Source organism: Triturus cristatus, chromosome 6 (genome assembly GCF_964204655.1).
Source record: "Triturus cristatus chromosome 6, aTriCri1.1, whole genome shotgun sequence".
Taxonomy (NCBI): Eukaryota; Metazoa; Chordata; class Amphibia; order Caudata; family Salamandridae; genus Triturus; species Triturus cristatus.
The window spans coordinates 99,219,195-99,235,978 of NC_140589.1; the positions used below are offsets into that span (position 1 = coordinate 99,219,195).

Consider the following 16,784-nt stretch of genomic DNA (forward strand, 5'->3'; position numbering starts at 1 on the left):
CTCTTCCAAGAAGACAATCCTAAAAGCCACTGCGAGGGAAATGATCATATTTCTCAAGAAAATAATTAGAGTAAACACAGGACTGTCAGAAGTGGGATTTGAACCCACGCCTCCAGAGGAGACTGCGACCTGAACGCAGCGCCTTAGACCACTCGGCCATCCTGACTTTCTTTCCCAACATCTTCCAGAGGCCAGACAGCCATGCAGGTGAGGTACTGAAAAGGAATGCCCTCAATTTATTTATCCTATTATATGCACTTCCAACAGATCTTTGAACAATCTGTACAGAGCAGGACCTATGGAGAACTCTTTAGAACTTTGAGGCAAACAAAGAGAAAGTGCTATTCACCAGCCACTTGAACGGCTCAAAGCTGCTTTGAAATTGAGACAATAGCCACCTCTTGGCTGGCTAAAGCAATTTCAACAAGGGATCTCAAAGTCACAACATAGGGTGGAGTATGCAAATTTAAGCAGCCCCTGATCAAAGCCCTGAGGAGATTGCTGTAAGTGTGCTGGAGTCCAGTTGTCTACCAGATGAATGGCATTCTTCCAAATTTGCAGGGCCCGTCTGGCCAGGGCATACAAGAGCATGACTCTTCCAGATGACCTCTTACATGGGTCCTATGCTCATTTGGTAAGGATTGCGTTTTGTCAGCAAGACGTTATAGAACCTAAATATATGAGAAACCCCATCTCTCTTGACAAGAGGAGAACGGAATAAAGTGCCAAGTGAAGACCAACAGATGCAACTTCCATCAGATGTTAACCTGATAAAGGAGATTAAATCTCCAAAAGGCATGTCAGAAGTGGGATTCGAACCCACGCCTCCAAAGGAGACTGTGGCCTAAACACAGCGCCTTAGACCTCTCGGCCATCCTGACAGTATAGGCTTTTAATAAATGAATAAAAGTTACTCAGAAACGTCTACCTCCATGCAAGCCTGAAATAATTTAAACCTTCAAACACAAGGTGCAACTTTATGCACAGGACAATAAACACAGAAGAACACATACGAAAGCACTTTATTTCACAGGTATACAGTTTTCATGCTTTTAGAACACCACATACCTCTCACCAGCTAATTAGGGTCGTGTATCCGACTCACAACATTTCCTTGCCTGCGACCTCTCTCTCTACACAAACAACTACAGCACAGGAAGTAGGAAGGCAATAGGTGGGGCAGTTTATGCAAATTTATGCTGCCAATGTGCCTTGCAGATTCATGCAGGATTTCTAGATCCTTGCTGGATACAAGAGAGTAGGCCTTGTTCCAGATACACTATCCCTAGCAGGGAAAGTCTGAGCACAGGCACTCTTTTGCTCTTTAGCCCCTGGCCTGGGACTCACCCTCACTTGCTGAGGCATGAAATTCTGCATACCAACTTTGCACAGAAGGTATGTTTGTGGTTGTTTGGGGGATGGGTGGGAGGTCAAGAGCAGGGAAAAGCAGGTCTCCTGCACTACTAGACTCCTCTTCTATGCCTCCCTGCCGTTCACTCACTCTGTCTTTGTTTCATTCTCTCCTTCCACAACACTCCTTCTCACTCATTCGCTCTATCACTTGTATTTTTGCCCTTGCTCTGCATTCTATAGTGGAAACATCTCTTGAATGAAGCATCTGAAAATGACGTGACATAAAATTTAAAACCTCCTTATTGGAAACCTAAAACATCACAAGACTTAATGTAACCCATTTCTTTCATAAAAAAGATTTTTAAAGTACCCCACAAAACAAATATAAAACACCACGAGTGCTAGAAGAATATTACATTAACGTTAAAGATAGAATAGGGCAAATGCATTTGCAGTTGAAACTGAAGTTTGGTACTTATTCAGATATTATTTACATTGCCAATTTTTAGCTGAGATTCTAAAGGAACTGAGAGAGAAAATGGAATTCAAGTTTTGTCAGAAGTGGGATTCGAACCCATGCCTCCACGAGAGACTGCAGCCTTAACTCAGCGCCTTAGACCACTCGGCCATCCTGACCCCATGCTGCATTTTCATCTAAAGGGTGAGAAAGATATTAGGAACCAAAAAATGCACAGAGCTTAGGCCAATAGTGGCTAGAGCAAGAAAAAAACTCACTGCACTCTTCCAAGAAGACAATCCTATAAGCCACTGCGAGGGAAATGATCATATTTCTCAAGAAAAAAATTAGAGTAAACAGAGGACTGTCAGAAGTGGGATTTGACCCCCGCCTCCAGAGGAGACTGCGACCTAAACGCAGCGCCTTAGACCACTCGGCAATCCTGACTTGCTTTCCCAGCATCTTCCAGAGGCCAGACAGCCATGCAGGTGAGGTACTGAAAAGGAATGCCCTCAATTTATTTATCCTATTATATGCACTTCCAACAGATCTTTGAACAATCTGTACAGAGCAGGACCTATGGAGAACTCTTTAGAACTTTGAGGCGAACAAAGAGAAAGTGCTATTCACCAGCCACTTGAATGGCTCAAAGCTGCTTTGAAATTGAGACAATAGCCACCTCTTGGCTGGCTAAAGCAATTTCAACAAGGGATCTCAAAGTCACAACATAGGGTGGAGTATGCAAATTTAAGCAGCCCCTGATCAAAGCCCTAAGGAAATTGCTGTAAGTGTGCTGGAGTCCAGTTGTCTACCAGATGCATGGCATTCTTCCAAATTTGCAGGGCCCGTCTGGCCAGTGCATACAAGAGCATGACTATTCCAGATGACCTCTTACATGGGTCCTATGCTCATTTGGTAAGGATTGCGCTTTGTCAGCAAGACGTTATAGAACCTAAATATATGAGAAACCCCATCTCTCTTGAGAAGAGGAGAACGGAATAACGTGCCAAGTGAAGACCAACAGATGCAACTTCCATCAGATGTTAACCTGATAAAGGAGATTAAATCTCCAAAAGGCATGTCAGAAGTGGGATTCGAACCCACGCCTCCAAAGGAGACTGTGGCCTAAACACAGCGCCTTAGACCTCTCGGCCATCCTGACAGTATAGGCTTTTAAGAAATGAATAAAAGTTACTCAGAAACGTCTACCTCCATGCAAGCCTGAAATAATTTAAACCTTCAAACACAAGGTGCAACTTTATGCACAGGACAATAAACACAGAAGAACACACACGAAAGCACTTTATTTCACAGGTATACAGTTTTCATGCTTTTAGAACACCACATACCTCTCACCAGCTATTTAGGGTCCTGTATCCGACTCACAACATTTCCTTGCCTGCGACCTCTCTCTCTACACAAACAACTACAGCACAGGAAGTAGGAAGGCAATAGGTGGGGCAGTTTATGCAAATTTATGCTGCCAATGTGCCTTGCAGATTCATGCAGGATTTCTAGATCCTTGCTGGATACAAGAGAGTAGGCCTTGTTCCAGATAAACTATCCCTAGCAGGGAAAGTCTGAGCACAGGCACTCTTTTGCTCTTTAGCCCCTGGCCTGGGACTCACCCTCACTTGCTGAGGCGTGAAATTCTGCATACCAACTTTGCACAGAAGGTATGTTTGTGGTTGTTTGGGGATGGGTGGGAGGTCAAGAGCAGGGAAAAGCAGGTCTCCTTCACTACTAGACTACTCTTCTATGCCTCCCTGCCGTTCACTCACTCTGTCTTTGTTTCATTCTCTCCTTCCACAACACTCCTTCTCACTCACTCGCTCTATCGCTTGTATTTTTGCCCTTGCTCTGCATTCTATAGTGGAAACATCTCTTGAAAGAAGCATCTGAAAATGACGTGACATAAAATTTAAAACCTCCTTATTGGAAACCTAAAACATCACAAGACTTAATGTAACCCATTTCTTTCATAAAAAAGATTTTTAAAGTACCCCACAAAACAAATATAAAACACCACGAGTGCTAGAAGAATATTACATTAACGTTAAAGATAGAATAGGGCAAATGCCTTTGCAGTTGAAACTGAAGTTTGGTACTTATTCAGATATTATTTACATTGCCAATTTTTAGCTGAGATTCTAAAGGAACTGAGAGAGAAAATGGAATTCAAGTTTTGTCAGAAGTGGGATTCGAACCCACGCCTCCAGGAGAGACTGCGGCCTTAACGCAGCACCTTAGACCACTCGGCCATCCTGACCCCATGGTGCTTTTTCATCTAAAGGGTGAGAAAGATATTAGGAACCAAAAAATGCACAGAGCTTAGGCCAATAGTGGCTAGAGCAAGAAAAAAACTCACTGCACTCTTCCAAGAAGACAATTCTATAAGCCACTGCGAGGGAAATGATCATATTTCTCAAGAAAAAAATTAGAGTAAACACAGGACTGTCAGAAGTGGGATTTGAACCCACGCCTCCAGAGGAGACTGCGACCTGAACGCAGCGCCTTAGACCACTCGGCCATCCTGACTTGCTTTCCCAGCATCTTCCAGAGGCCAGACAGCCATGCAGGTGAGGTACTGAAAAGGAATGCCCTCAATTTATTTATCCTATTATATGCACTTCCAACAGATCTTTGAACAATCTGTACAGAGCAGGACCTATGGAGAACTCTTTAGAACTTTGAGGCAAACAAAGAGAAAGTGCTATTCACCAGCCACTTGAACGGCTCAAAGCTGCTTTGAAATTGAGACAATAGCCACCTCTTGGCTGGCTAAAGCAATTTCAACAAGGGATCTCAAAGTCACAACATAGGGTGCAGTATGCAAATTTAAGCAGCCCCTGATCAAAGCCCTGAGGAGATTGCTGTAAGTGTGCTGGAGTCCAGTTGTCTACCAGATGAATGGCATTCTTCCAAATTTGCAGGGCCCGTCTGGCCAGGGCATACAAGAGCATGACTCTTCCAGATGACCTCTTACATGGGTCCTATGCTCATTTGGTAAGGATTGCGCTTTGTCAGCAAGACGTTATAGAACCTAAATATATGAGAAACCCCATCTCTCTTGACAAGAGGAGAACGGAATAACGTGCCAAGTGAAGACCAACAGATGCAACTTCCATCAGATGTTAACCTGATAAAGGAGATTAAATCTCCAAAAGGCATGTCAGAAGTGGGAATCGAACCCACGCCTCCAAAGGAGACTGTGGCCTAAACACAGCGCCTTAGACCTCTCGGCCATCCTGAAAGTATAGGCTTTTGATAAATGAATAAAAGTTACTCAGAAACGTCTACCTCCATGCAAGCCTGAAATAATTTAAACCTTCAAACACAAGGTGCAACTTTATGCACAGGACAATAAACACAGAAGAACACATACGAAAGCACTTTATTTCACAGGTATACAGTTTTCATGCTTTTAGAACACCACATACCTCTCACCAGCTATTTAGGGTCCTGTATCCGACTCACAACATTTCCTTGCCTGCGACCTCTCTCTCTACACAAACAACTACAGCACAGGAAGTAGGAAGGCAATAGGTGGGGCAGTTTATGCAAATTTATGCTGCCAATGTGCCTTGCAGATTCATGCAGGATTTCTAGATCCTTGCTGGATACAAGAGAGTAGGCCTTGTTCCAGATAAACTATCCCTAGCAGGGAAAGTCTGAGCACAGGCACTCTTTTGCTCTTTAGCCCCTGGCCTGGGACTCACCCTCACTTGCTGAGGCGTGAAATTCTGCATACCAACTTTGCACAGAAGGTATGTTTGTGGTTGTTTGGGGATGGGTGGGAGGTCAAGAGCAGGGAAAAGCAGGTCTCCTTCACTACTAGACTCCTCTTCTATGCCTCCCTGCCGTTCACTCACTCTGTCTTTGTTTCATTCTCTCCTTCCACAACACTCCTTCTCACTCACTCGCTCTATCACTTGTATTTTTGCCCTTGCTCTGCATTCTATAGTGGAAACATCTCTTGAATGAAGCATCTGAAAATGACGTGACATAAAATTTAAAACCTCCTTATTGGAAACCTAAAACATCACAAGACTTAATGTAACCCATTTCTTTCATAAAAAAGATTTTTAAAGTACCCCACAAAACAAATATAAAACACCACGAGTGCTAGAAGAATATTACATTAACGTTAAAGATAGAATAGGGCAAATGCATTTGCAGTTGAAACTGAAGTTTGGTACTTATTCAGATATTATTTACATTGCCAATTTTTAGCTGAGATTCTAAAGGAACTGAGAGAGAAAATGGAATTCAAGTTTTGTCAGAAGTGGGATTCGAACCCACACCTCCAGGAGAGACTGCGGCCTTAACGCAGCGCCTTAGACCACTCGGCCATCCTGACCCCATGCTGCTTTTTCATCTAAAGGGTGAGAAAGATATTAGGAACCAAAAAATGCACAGAGCTGAGGGCAATAGTGGCTAGAGCAAGAAAAAAACTCACTGCACTCTTCCAAGAAGACAATCCTATAAGCCACTGCGAGGGAAATGATCATATTTCTCAAGAAAATAATTAGAGTAAACACAGGACTGTCAGAAGTGGGATTTGAACCCACGCCTCCAGAGGAGACTGCGACCTGAACGCAGCGCCTTAGACCACTGGGCCATCCTGACTTGCTTTCCCAGCATCTTCCAGAGGCCAGACAGCCATGCAGGTGAGGTACTGAAAAGGAATGCCCTCAATTTATTTATCCTATTATATGCACTTCCAACAGATCTTTGAACAATCTGTACAGAGCAGGACCTATGGAGAACTCTTTAGAACTTTGAGGCGAACAAAGAGAAAGTGCTATTCACCAGCCACTTGAACGGCTCAAAGCTGCTTTGAAATTGAGACAATAGCCACCTCTTGGCTGGCTAAAGCAATTTCAACAAGGGATCTCAAAGTCACAACATAGGGTGGAGTATGCAAATTTAAGCAGCCCCTGATCAAAGCCCTAAGGAAATTGCTGTAAGTGTGCTGGAGTCCAGTTGTCTACCAGATGCATGGCATTCTTCCAAATTTGCAGGGCCCGTCTGGCCAGGGCATACAAGAGCATGACTCTTCCAGATGACCTCTTACATGGGTCCTATGCTCATTTGGTAAGGATTGCGCTTTGTCAGCAAGACGTTATAGAACCTAAATATATGAGAAACCCCATCTCTCTTGACAAGAGGAGAACGGAATAACGTGCCAGGTGAAGACCAACAGATGCAACTTCCATCAGATGTTAACCTGATAAAGGAGATTAAATCTCCAAAAGGAATGTCAGAAGTGGAATTCGAACCCACGCCTCCAAAGGAGACTGTGGCCTAAACACAGCACCTTAGACCTCTCGGCCATCCTGACAGTATAGGCTTTTAAGAAATGAATAAAAGTTACTCAGAAACGTCTACCTCCATGCAAGCCTGAAATAATTTAAACCTTCAAACACAAGGTGCAACTTTATGCACAGGACAATAAACACAGAAGAACACATACGAAAGCACTTTATTTCACAGGTATACAGTTTTCATGCTTTTAGAACACCACATACCTCTCACCAGCTATTTAGGGTCCTGTATCCGACTCACAACATTTCCTTGCCTGCGACCTCTCTCTCTACACAAACAACTACAGCACAGGAAGTAGGAAGGCAATAGGTGGGGCAGTTTATGCAAATTTATGCTGCCAATGTGCCTTGCAGATTCATGCAGGATTTCTAGATCCTTGCTGGATACAAGAGAGTAGGCCTTGTTCCAGATAAACTATCCCTAGCAGGGAAAGTCTGAGCACAGGCACTCTTTTGCTCTTTAGCCCCTGGCCTGGGACTCACCCTCACTTGCTGAGGCGTGAAAATCTGCATACCAACTTTGCACAGAAGGTATGTTTGTGGTTGTTTGGGGATGGGTGGGAGGTCAAGAGCAGGGAAACGCAGGTCTCCTGCACTACTAGACTCCTCTTCTATGCCACCCTGCCGTTCACTCACTCTGTCTTTGTTTCATTCTCTCCTTCCACAACACTCCTTCTCACTCACTCGCTCTATCACTTGTATTTTTGCCCTTGCTTTGCATTCTATAGTGGAAACATCTCTTGAATGAAGCATCTGAAAATGACGTGACATAAAGTTTAAAACCTCCTTATTGTAAACCTAAAACATCACAAGACTTAATGTAACCCATTTCTTTCATAAAAAAGATTTTTAAAGTACCCCACAAAAGAAATATAAAACACCACGAGTGCTAGAAGAATATTACATTAACGTTAAAGATAGAATAGGGCAAATGCATTTGCAGTTGAAACTGAAGTTTGGTACTTATTCAGATATTATTTACATTGCCAATTTTTAGCTGAGATTCTAAAGGAACTGAGAGAGAAAATGGAATTCAAGTTTTGTCAGAAGTGGGATTCGAACCCACGCCTCCAGGAGAGACTGCGGCCTTAACGCAGCGCCTTAGACCACTCGGCCATCCTGACCCCATGGTGCTTTTTCATCTAAAGGGTGAGAAAGATATTAGGAACCAAAAAATGCACAGAGCTTAGGCCAATAGTGGCTAGAGCAAGAAAAAAACTCACTGCACTCTTCCAAGAAGACAATCCTATAAGCCACTGCGAGGGAAATGATCATATTTCTCAAGAAAAAAATTAGAGTAAACACAGGACTGTCAGAAGTGGGATTTGAACCCACGCCTCCAGAGGAGACTGCGACCTGAACGCAGCGCCTTAGACCACTCGGCCATCCTGACTTGCTTTCCCAGCATCTTCCAGAGGCCAGACAGCCATGCAGGTGAGGTACTGAAAAGGAATGCCCTCAATTTATTTATCCTATTATATGCACTTCCAACAGATCTTTGAACAATCTGTACAGAGCAGGACCTATGGAGAACTCTTTAGAACTTTGAGGCAAACAAAGAGAAAGTGCTATTCACCAGCCACTTGAACGGCTCAAAGCTGCTTTGAAATTGAGACAATAGCCACCTCTTGGCTGGCTAAAGCAATTTCAACAAGGGATCTCAAAGTCACAACATAGGGTGGAGTATGCAAATTTAAGCAGCCCCTGATCAAAGCCCTGAGGAGATTGCTGTAAGTGTGCTGGAGTCCAGTTGTCTACCAGATGAATGGCATTCTTCCAAATTTGCAGGGCCCGTCTGGCCAGGGCATACAAGAGCATGACTCTTCCAGATGACCTCTTACATGGGTCCTATGCTCATTTGGTAAGGATTGCGTTTTGTCAGCAAGACGTTATAGAACCTAAATATATGAGAAACCCCATCTCTCTTGACAAGAGGAGAACGGAATAACGTGCCAAGTGAAGACCAACAGATGGAACTTCCATCAGATGTTAACCTGATAAAGGAGATTAAATCTCCAAAAGGCATGTCAGAAGTGGGATTCGAACCCACGCCTCCAAAGGAGACTGTGGCCTAAACACAGCGCCTTAGACCTCTCGGCCATCCTGACAGTATATGCTTTTAAGAAATGAATAAAAGTTACTCAGAAACGTCTACCTCAATGCAAGCCTGAAATAATTTAAACCTTCAAACACAAGGTGCAACTTTATGCACAGGACAATAAACACAGAAGAACACATACGAAAGCACTTTATTTCACAGGTATACAGTTTTCATGCTTTTAGAACACCACATACCTCTCACCAGCTATTTAGGGTCCTGTATCCGACTCACAACATTTCCTTGCCTGCGACCTCTCTCTCTACACAAACAACTACAGCACAGGAAGTAGGAAGGCAATAGGTGGGGCAGTTTATGCAAATTTATGCTGCCAATGTGCCTTGCAGATTCATGCAGGATTTCTAGATCCTTGCTGGATACAAGAGAGTAGGGTTTGTTCCAGATAAACTATCCCTAGCAGGGAAAGTCTGAGCACAGGCACTCTTTTGCTCTTTAGCCCCTGGCCTGGGACTCACCCTCACTTGCTGAGGCGTGAAATTCTGCATACCAACTTTGCACAGAAGGTATGTTTGTGGTTGTTTGGGGATGGGTGGGAGGTCAAGAGCAGGGAAAAGCAGGTCTCCTTCACTACTAGACTCCTCTTCTATGCCTCCCTGCCGTTCACTCACTCTGTCTTTGTTTCATTCTCTCCTTCCACAACACTCCTTCTCACTCACTCGCTCTATCACTTGTATTTTTGCCCTTGCTCTGCATTCTATAGTGGAAACATCTCTTGAATGAAGCATCTGAAAATGACGTGACATAAAATTTAAAACCTCCTTATTGGAAACCTAAAACATCACAAGACTTAATGTAACCCATTTCTTTCATAAAAAAGATTTTTAAAGTACCCCACAAAACAAATATAAAACACCACGAGTGCTAGAAGAATATTACATTAACGTTAAAGATAGAATAGGGCAAATGCATTTGCAGTTGAAACTGAAGTTTGGTACTTATTCAGATATTATTTACATTGCCAATTTTTAGCTGAGATTCTAAAGGAACTGAGAGAGAAAATGGAATTCAAGTTTTGTCAGAAGTGGGATTCGAACCCACGCCTCCAGGAGAGACTGCGGCCTTAACGCAGCGCCTTAGACCACTCGGCCATCCTGACCCCATACTGCTTTTTCATCTAAAGGGTGAGAAAGATATTAGGAACCAAAAAATGCACAGAGCTTAGGCCAATAGTGGCTAGAGCAAGAAAAAAACTCACTGCACTCTTCCAAGAAGACAATCCTATAAGCCACTGCGAGGGAAATGATCATATTTCTCAAGAAAAAAATTAGAGTAAACACAGGACTGTCAGAAGTGGGATTTGAACCCACGCCTCCAGAGGAGACTGCGACCTGAACGCAGCGCCTTAGACCACTCGGCCATCCTGACTTGCTTTCCCAGCATCTTCCAGAGGCCAGACAGCCATGCAGGTGAGGTACTGAAAAGGAATGCCCTCAATTTATTTATCCTATTATATGCACTTCCAACAGATCTTTGAACAATCTGTACAGAGCAGGACCTATGGAGAACTCTTTAGAACTTTGAGGCGAACAAAGAGAAAGTGCTATTCACCAGCCACTTGAACGGCTCAAAGCTGCTTTGAAATTGAGACAATAGCCACCTCTTGGCTGGCTAAAGCAATTTCAACAAGGGATCTCAAAGTCACAACATAGGGTGGAGTATGCAAATTTAAGCAGCCCCTGATCAAAGCCCTAAGGAAATTGCTGTAAGTGTGCTGGAGTCCAGTTGTCTACCAGATGCATGGCATTCTTCCAAATTTGCAGGGCCCGTCTGGCCAGTGCATACAAGAGCATGACTATTCCAGATGACCTCTTACATGGGTCCTATGCTCATTTGGTAAGGATTGCGCTTTGTCAGCAAGACGTTATAGAACCTAAATATATGAGAAACCCCATCTCTCTTGACAAGAGGAGAACGGAATAACGTGCCAAGTGAAGACCAACAGATGCAACTTCCATCAGATGTTAACCTGATAAAGGAGATTAAATCTCCAAAAGGCATGTCAGAAGTGGGATTCGAACCCACGCCTCCAAAGGAGACTGTGGCCTAAACACAGCGCCTTAGACCTCTCGGCCATCCTGACAGTATAGGCTTTTAAGAAATGAATAAAAGTTACTCAGAAACGTCTACCTCCATGCAAGCCTGAAATAATTTAAACCTTCAAACACAAGGTGCAACTTTATGCACAGGACAATAAACACAGAAGAACACATACGAAAGCACTTTATTTCACAGGTATACAGTTTTCATGCTTTTAGAACACCACATACCTCTCACCAGCTATTTAGGGTCCTGTATCCGACTCACAACATTTCCTTGCCTGCGACCTCTCTCTCTACACAAACAACTACAGCACAGGAAGTAGGAAGGCAATAGGTGGGGCAGTTTATGCAAATTTATGCTGCCAATGTGCCTTGCAGATTCATGCAGGATTTCTAGATCCTTGCTGGATACAAGAGAGTAGGCCTTGTTCCAGATAAACTATCCCTAGCAGGGAAAGTCTGAGCACAGGCACTCTTTTGCTCTTTAGCCCCTGGCCTGGGACTCACCCTCACTTGCTGAGGCGTGAAAATCTGCATACCAACTTTGCACAGAAGGTATGTTTGTGGTTGTTTGGGGATGGGTGGGAGGTCAAGAGCAGGGAAAAGCAGGTCTCCTGCACTACTAGACTCCTCTTCTATGCCTCCCTGCCATTCACTCACTCTGTCTTTGTTTCATTCTCTCCTTCCACAACACTCCTTCTCACTCACTCGCTCTATCACTTGTATTTTTGCCCTTGCTCTGCATTCTATAGTGGAAACATCTCTTGAATGAAGCATCTGAAAATGACGTGACATAAAATTTAAAACCTCCTTATTGTAAACCTAAAACATCACAAGACTTAATGTAACCCATTTCTTTCATAAAAAAGATTTTTAAAGTACCCCACAAAACAAATATAAAACACCACGAGTGCTAGAAGAATATTACATTAACGTTAAAGATAGAATAGGGCAAATGCATTTGCAGTTGAAACTGAAGTTTGGTACTTATTCAGATATTATTTACATTGCCAATTTTTAGCTGAGATTCTAAAGGAACTGAGAGAGAAAATGGAATTCAAGTTTTGTCAGAAGTGGGATTTGAACCCACGCCTCCAGGAGAGACTGCGGCCTTAACGCAGCGCCTTAGACAACTCGGCCATCCTGACCCCATGCTGCTTTTTCATCTAAAGGGTGAGAAAGATATTAGGAACCAAAAAATGCACAGAGCTTAGGCCAATAGTGGCTAGAGCAAGAAAAAAACTCACTGCACTCTTCCAAGAAGACAATCCTATAAGCCACTGCGAGGGAAATGATCATATTTCTCAAGAAAAAAATTAGAGTATACACAGGACTGTCAGAAGTGGGATTTGAACCCACACCTCCAGAGGAGACTGCGACCTGAACGCAGCGCCTTAGACCACTCGGCCATCCTGACTTGCTTTCCCAGCATCTTCCAGAGGCCAGACAGCCATGCAGGTGAGGTACTGAAAAGGAATGCCCTCAATTTATTTATCCTATTATATGCACTTCCAACAGATCTTTGAACAATCTGTACAGAGCAGGACCTATGGAGAACTCTTTAGAACTTTGAGGCGAACAAAGAGAAAGTGCTATTCACCAGCCACTTGAACGGCTCAAAGCTGCTTTGAAATTGAGACAATAGCCACCTCTTGGCTGGCTAAAGCAATTTCAACAAGGGATCTCAAAGTCACAACATAGGGTGGAGTATGCAAATTTAAGCAGCCCCTGATCAAAGCCCTAAGGAAATTGCTGTAAGTGTGCTGGAGTCCAGTTGTCTACCAGATGCATGGCATTCTTCCAAATTTGCAGGGCCCGTCTGGCCAGGGCATACAAGAGCATGACTCTGCCAGATGACCTCTTACATGGGTCCTATGCTCATTTGGTAAGGATTGCGCTTTGTCAGCAAGACGTTATAGAACCTAAATATATGAGAAACCCCATCTCTCTTGACAAGAGGAGAACGGAATAACGTGCCAAGTGAAGACCAACAGATGCAACTTCCATCAGATGTTAACCTGATAAAGGAGATTAAATCTCCAAAAGGCATGTCAGAAGTGGGATTCGAACCCACGCCTCCAAAGGAGACTGTGGCCTAAACACAGCGCCTTAGACCTCTCGGCCATCCTGACAGTATAGGCTTTTAAGAAATGAATAAAAGTTACTCAGAAACGTCTACCTCCATGCAAGCCTGAAATAATTTAAACCTTCAAACACAAGGTGCAACTTTATGCACAGGACAATAAACACAGAAGAACACATACGAAAGCACTTTATTTCACAGGTATACAGTTTTCATGCTTTTAGAACACCACATACCTCTCACCAGCTATTTAGGGTCCTGTATCCGACTCACAACATTTCCTTGCCTGCGACCTCTCTCTCTACACAAACAACTACAGCACAGGAAGTAGGAAGGCAATAGGTGGGGCAGTTTATGCAAATTTATGCTGCCAATGTGCCTTGCAGATTCATGCAGGATTTCTAGATCCTTGCTGGATACAAGAGAGTAGGCCTTGTTCCAGATAAACTATCCCTAGCAGGGAAAGTCTGAGCACAGGCACTCTTTTGCTCTTTAGCCCCTGGCCTGGGACTCACCCTCACTTGCTGAGGCGTGAAATTCTGCATACCAACTTTGCACAGAAGGTATGTTTGTGGTTGTTTGGGGATGGGTGGGAGGTCAAGAGCAGGGAAAAGCAGGTCTCCTTCACTACTAGACTACTCTTCTATGCCTCCCTGCCGTTCACTCACTCTGTCTTTGTTTCATTCTGTCCTTCCACAACACTCCTTCTCAATCACTCGCTCTATCACTTGTATTTTTGCCCTTGCTCTGCATTCTATAGTGGAAACATCTCTTGAAAGAAGCATCTGAAAATGACGTGACATAAAATTTAAAACCTCCTTATTGGAAACCTAAAACATCACAAGACTTAATGTAACCCATTTCTTTCATAAAAAAGATTTTTAAAGTACCCCACAAAAGAAATATAAAACACCACGAGTGCTAGAAGAATATTACATTAACGTTAAAGATAGAATAGGGCAAATGCCTTTGCAGTTGAAACTGAAGTTTGGTACTTATTCAGATATTATTTACATTGCCAATTTTTAGCTGAGATTCTAAAGGAACTGAGAGAGAAAATGGAATTCAAGTTTTGTCAGAAGTGGGATTCGAACCCACGCCTCCAGGAGAGACTGCGGCCTTAACGCAGCGCCTTAGACCACTCGGCCATCCTGACCCCATGGTGCTTTTTCATCTAAAGCCTGAGAAAGATATTAGGAACCAAAAAATGCACAGAGCTTAGGCCAATAGTGGCTAGAGCAAGAAAAAAACTCACTGCACTCTTCCAAGAAGACAATCCTATAAGCCACTGCGAGGGAAATGATCATATTTCTCAAGAAAAAAATTAGAGTAAACACAGGACTGTCAGAAGTGGGATTTGAACCCACGCCTCCAGAGGAGACTGCGACCTGAACGCAGCGCCTTAGACCACTCGGCCATCCTGACTTGCTTTCCCAGCATCTTCCAGAGGCCAGACAGCCATGCAGGTGAGGTACTGAAAAGGAATGCCCTCAATTTATTTATCCTATTATATGCACTTCCAACAGATCTTTGAACAATCTGTACAGAGCAGGACCTATGGAGAACTCTTTAGAACTTTGAGGCAAACAAAGAGAAAGTGCTATTCACCAGCCACTTGAACGGCTCAAAGCTGCTTTGAAATTGAGACAATAGCCACCTCTTGGCTGGCTAAAGCAATTTCAACAAGGGATCTCAAAGTCACAACATAGGGTGGAGTATGCAAATTTAAGCAGCCCCTGATCAAAGCCCTGAGGAGATTGCTGTAAGTGTGCTGGAGTCCAGTTGTCTACCAGATGAATGGCATTCTTCCAAATTTGCAGGGCCCGTCTGGCCAGGGCATACAAGAGTATGACTCTTCCAGATGACCTCTTACATGGGTCCTATGCTCATTTGGTAAGGATTGCGCTTTGTCAGCAAGACGTTATAGAACCTAAATATATGAGAAACCCCATCTCTCTTGACAAGAGGAGAACGGAATAACGTGCCAAGTGAAGACCAACAGATGCAACTTCCATCAGATGTTAACCTGATAAAGGAGATTAAATCTCCAAAAGGCATGTCAGAAGTGGGATTCGAACCCACGCCTCCAAAGGAGACTGTGGCCTAAACACAGCGCCTTAGACCTCTCGGCCATCCTGACAGTATAGGCTTTTAATAAATGAATAAAAGTTACTCAGAAACGTCTACCTCCATGCAAGCCTGAAATAATTTAAACCTTCAAACACAAGGTGCAACTTTATGCACAGGACAATAAACACAGAAGAACACATACGAAAGCACTTTATTTCACAGGTATACAGTTTTCATGCTTTTAGAACACCACATACCTCTCACCAGCTATTTAGGGTCCTGTATCCGACTCACAACATTTCCTTGCCTGCGACCTCTCTCTCTACACAAACAACTACAGCACAGGAAGTAGGAAGGCAATAGGTGGGGCAGTTTATGCAAATTTATGCTGCCAATGTGCCTTGCAGATTCATGCAGGATTTCTAGATCCTTGCTGGATACAAGAGAGTAGGCCTTGTTCCAGATAAACTATCCCTAGCAGGGAAAGTCTGAGCACAGGCACTCTTTTGCTCTTTAGCCCCTGGCCTGGGACTCACCCTCACTTGCTGAGGCGTGAAATTCTGCATACCAACTTTGCACAGAAGGTATGTTTGTGGTTGTTTGGGGATGGGTGGGAGGTCAAGAGCAGGGAAAAGCAGGTCTCCTTCACTACTAGACTACTCTTCTATGCCTCCCTGCCGTTCACTCACTCTGTCTTTGTTTCATTCTGTCCTTCCACAACACTCCTTCTCACTCACTCGCTCTATCACTTGTATTTTTGCCCTTGCTCTGCATTCTATAGTGGAAACATCTCTTGAAAGAAGCATCTGAAAATGACGTGACATAAAATTTAAAACCTCCTTATTGGAAACCTAAAACATCACAAGACTTAATGTAACCCATTTCTTTCATAAAAAAGATTTTTAAAGTACCCCACAAAAGAAATATAAAACACCACGAGTGCTAGAAGAATATTACATTAACGTTAAAGATAGAATAGGGCAAATGCCTTTGCAGTTGAAACTGAAGTTTGGTACTTATTCAGATATTATTTACATTGCCAATTTTTAGCTGAGATTCTAAAGGAACTGAGAGAGAAAATGGAATTCAAGTTTTGTCAGAAGTGGGATTCGAACCCACGCCTCCAGGAGAGACTGCGGCCTTAAGGCAGCGCCTTAGACCACTCGGCCATCCTGACCCCATGGTGCTTTTTCATCTAAAGCGTGAGAAAGATATTAGGAACCAAAAAATGCACAGAGCTTAGGCCAATAGTGGCTAGAGCAAGAAAAAAACTCACTGCACTCTTCCAAGAAGACAATCCTAAAGGCCACTGCGAGGGAAATGATCATATTTCTCA

At 43.5% G+C, this 16,784-nt stretch overlaps 18 non-coding genes across 18 annotated transcripts; all 18 read right to left on the bottom strand.

Annotated features, from left to right (window-relative positions):
* Positions 1-83: 83 nt before the first annotated feature.
* TRNAL-CAG (transfer RNA leucine (anticodon CAG)) lies at positions 84-166 on the bottom strand. The gene has a single exon. It is a non-coding gene; the product is annotated as a tRNA-Leu (tRNA).
* A 632-nt stretch (positions 167-798) lies between these two features.
* On the bottom strand, positions 799-881 carry TRNAL-UAG (transfer RNA leucine (anticodon UAG)). Its single transcript has one exon. It is a non-coding gene; the product is annotated as a tRNA-Leu (tRNA).
* A 2,008-nt stretch (positions 882-2,889) lies between these two features.
* Positions 2,890-2,972, bottom strand: TRNAL-UAG (transfer RNA leucine (anticodon UAG)). Its single transcript has one exon. It is a non-coding gene; the product is annotated as a tRNA-Leu (tRNA).
* Positions 2,973-3,996: 1,024 nt separating this feature from the next.
* TRNAL-AAG (transfer RNA leucine (anticodon AAG)) lies at positions 3,997-4,079 on the bottom strand. Its single transcript has one exon. It is a non-coding gene; the product is annotated as a tRNA-Leu (tRNA).
* Positions 4,080-4,265: 186 nt separating this feature from the next.
* TRNAL-CAG (transfer RNA leucine (anticodon CAG)) lies at positions 4,266-4,348 on the bottom strand. Its single transcript has one exon. It is a non-coding gene; the product is annotated as a tRNA-Leu (tRNA).
* Positions 4,349-6,087: 1,739 nt separating this feature from the next.
* On the bottom strand, positions 6,088-6,170 carry TRNAL-AAG (transfer RNA leucine (anticodon AAG)). The gene has a single exon. It is a non-coding gene; the product is annotated as a tRNA-Leu (tRNA).
* A 186-nt stretch (positions 6,171-6,356) lies between these two features.
* On the bottom strand, positions 6,357-6,439 carry TRNAL-CAG (transfer RNA leucine (anticodon CAG)). The gene has a single exon. It is a non-coding gene; the product is annotated as a tRNA-Leu (tRNA).
* A 1,739-nt stretch (positions 6,440-8,178) lies between these two features.
* TRNAL-AAG (transfer RNA leucine (anticodon AAG)) lies at positions 8,179-8,261 on the bottom strand. The gene has a single exon. It is a non-coding gene; the product is annotated as a tRNA-Leu (tRNA).
* A 186-nt stretch (positions 8,262-8,447) lies between these two features.
* Positions 8,448-8,530, bottom strand: TRNAL-CAG (transfer RNA leucine (anticodon CAG)). Its single transcript has one exon. It is a non-coding gene; the product is annotated as a tRNA-Leu (tRNA).
* A 632-nt stretch (positions 8,531-9,162) lies between these two features.
* On the bottom strand, positions 9,163-9,245 carry TRNAL-UAG (transfer RNA leucine (anticodon UAG)). Its single transcript has one exon. It is a non-coding gene; the product is annotated as a tRNA-Leu (tRNA).
* A 1,024-nt stretch (positions 9,246-10,269) lies between these two features.
* Positions 10,270-10,352, bottom strand: TRNAL-AAG (transfer RNA leucine (anticodon AAG)). The gene has a single exon. It is a non-coding gene; the product is annotated as a tRNA-Leu (tRNA).
* A 186-nt stretch (positions 10,353-10,538) lies between these two features.
* On the bottom strand, positions 10,539-10,621 carry TRNAL-CAG (transfer RNA leucine (anticodon CAG)). The gene has a single exon. It is a non-coding gene; the product is annotated as a tRNA-Leu (tRNA).
* Positions 10,622-11,253: 632 nt separating this feature from the next.
* TRNAL-UAG (transfer RNA leucine (anticodon UAG)) lies at positions 11,254-11,336 on the bottom strand. The gene has a single exon. It is a non-coding gene; the product is annotated as a tRNA-Leu (tRNA).
* A 1,293-nt stretch (positions 11,337-12,629) lies between these two features.
* Positions 12,630-12,712, bottom strand: TRNAL-CAG (transfer RNA leucine (anticodon CAG)). The gene has a single exon. It is a non-coding gene; the product is annotated as a tRNA-Leu (tRNA).
* A 632-nt stretch (positions 12,713-13,344) lies between these two features.
* On the bottom strand, positions 13,345-13,427 carry TRNAL-UAG (transfer RNA leucine (anticodon UAG)). Its single transcript has one exon. It is a non-coding gene; the product is annotated as a tRNA-Leu (tRNA).
* A 1,024-nt stretch (positions 13,428-14,451) lies between these two features.
* On the bottom strand, positions 14,452-14,534 carry TRNAL-AAG (transfer RNA leucine (anticodon AAG)). The gene has a single exon. It is a non-coding gene; the product is annotated as a tRNA-Leu (tRNA).
* Positions 14,535-14,720: 186 nt separating this feature from the next.
* Positions 14,721-14,803, bottom strand: TRNAL-CAG (transfer RNA leucine (anticodon CAG)). The gene has a single exon. It is a non-coding gene; the product is annotated as a tRNA-Leu (tRNA).
* A 632-nt stretch (positions 14,804-15,435) lies between these two features.
* On the bottom strand, positions 15,436-15,518 carry TRNAL-UAG (transfer RNA leucine (anticodon UAG)). The gene has a single exon. It is a non-coding gene; the product is annotated as a tRNA-Leu (tRNA).
* Positions 15,519-16,784: the final 1,266 nt, after the last annotated feature.